This window comes from Agelaius phoeniceus, chromosome 33 (genome assembly GCF_051311805.1).
Source record: "Agelaius phoeniceus isolate bAgePho1 chromosome 33, bAgePho1.hap1, whole genome shotgun sequence".
NCBI lineage: Eukaryota > Metazoa > Chordata > Aves > Passeriformes > Icteridae > Agelaius > Agelaius phoeniceus.
Genome location: NC_135297.1, coordinates 753,728 through 755,205, shown reverse-complemented (window position 1 = coordinate 755,205; position 1,478 = coordinate 753,728).

The following is a 1,478-nucleotide window of genomic DNA, read 5'->3' as shown; positions in this document are numbered from 1 at the left end:
GTGACAAAACCAAGGTGACCTTGGGGCGATGGTGGCACCAGGAGGGGACATCAGGGTGACAGTAGCTCTGGGGACACTGGCTCAGTGGTGGCCTTGGGGACATCGGAGCGATGGTGGCACCCGGAGGTGACATCGGGTCACTGGTGGCCTTGGGGACAGGGCGTGAGGGTGGCCCCAGGTCCCCTCAGCTGCACGGGGCTGTGGTGGCACTGCCATCCCCGTGGTGTCCCCATGGTGTCCCCTGATGTCCCCATCTCCATGGTGACACGGTTGCCACCATCCCCACGTCCTTCCAGCTGCCACCACAGATCCCCGTGATGTCCCCAGATGTCCCCACCTCTACAGCATCGTGGTCACCACCATCCCCACGTCCCTCCAGATGCCACCCAGCTGTCCGCAGGTGTCCCCAGCTGTCCCCAGGTGTCCCCAGATGTCTCCTGATGTCCCCATCTCCACAGTGATGTGGTGGCCACCATCCCCACGTCCCTCCAGATGCCACCACGTGTCCCCTGATGTCCCCATCTCCATAACATCATGGTGGTCACCATCCCCATGTCCCTCCAGATGCCACCACAGGTCACCCAGGTGCCCATGTCCTCAGTGACGTGGATGTCCCCAGGTGTCCCCAGGTGTCCCCTAGGTGCCCATGTCCTCAGTGACGTGCATGTAGATCTGGCTGTCCCCAGGTGTCCCCATCTGTCCCCATCTGTCCCCTAGGTTCCAATATCCTCGGTGACGTGGATGTCCCCAGGTGTCCCCAGGTGTCCCCTAGGTGCCCATGTCTTCAGTCACATGGATGTCCCCAGGTGTCCCCATGTGTCCCCAGGTGTCCCCTCATGTCCCCATCGGTCCCCATCGGTCCCCATATGTCCCCAGGCGCCCCCTAGGTGCCGATGTCCTCGGTGACGTGGATGTCCCCATCTGTCCCCAGGTGTCCCCATCTGTCCCCAGGTGTCCCCAGGTGTCCCCAGGCACCCCCTAGGTGCCCATGTCCTTGTGTGTGGTGGGACGTGGATGTCCCCAGGTGTCCCCAGGTGCCCCCTAGGTGCCCATGTCCTTGATCACATGGATGTCCCCAGGTGTCCCCTCATGTCCCCTAGGAGCCGACGTCCTCGGTGACGTGGATGTCCCCATCTGTCCCCAGGTGTCCCCTAGGTGCCCATGTCCTTGTGTGTGGTGGGACGTGGATGTCCCCATGTGCCCCCAGGTGTCCCCTAGGTTCCAATGTCCTCAGTGACGTGGATGTCCCCAGGTGTCCCCAGGCGCCCCCTAGGTTCCAATGTCCTCGGTGACGTGGATGTCCCCAGGTGTCCCCATCTGTCCCCAGGTGTCCCCAGGTGTCCCCAGGCGCCCCCTAGGTGCCGATGTCCTCGGTGACGTGGATGTCCCCAGGTGTCCCCAGGTGCCCCCAGGTGTCCCCATCTGCCCCCAGGTGTCCCCATCTGTCCCCAGGTGTCCCCATCTGTCCCCATCTGTCC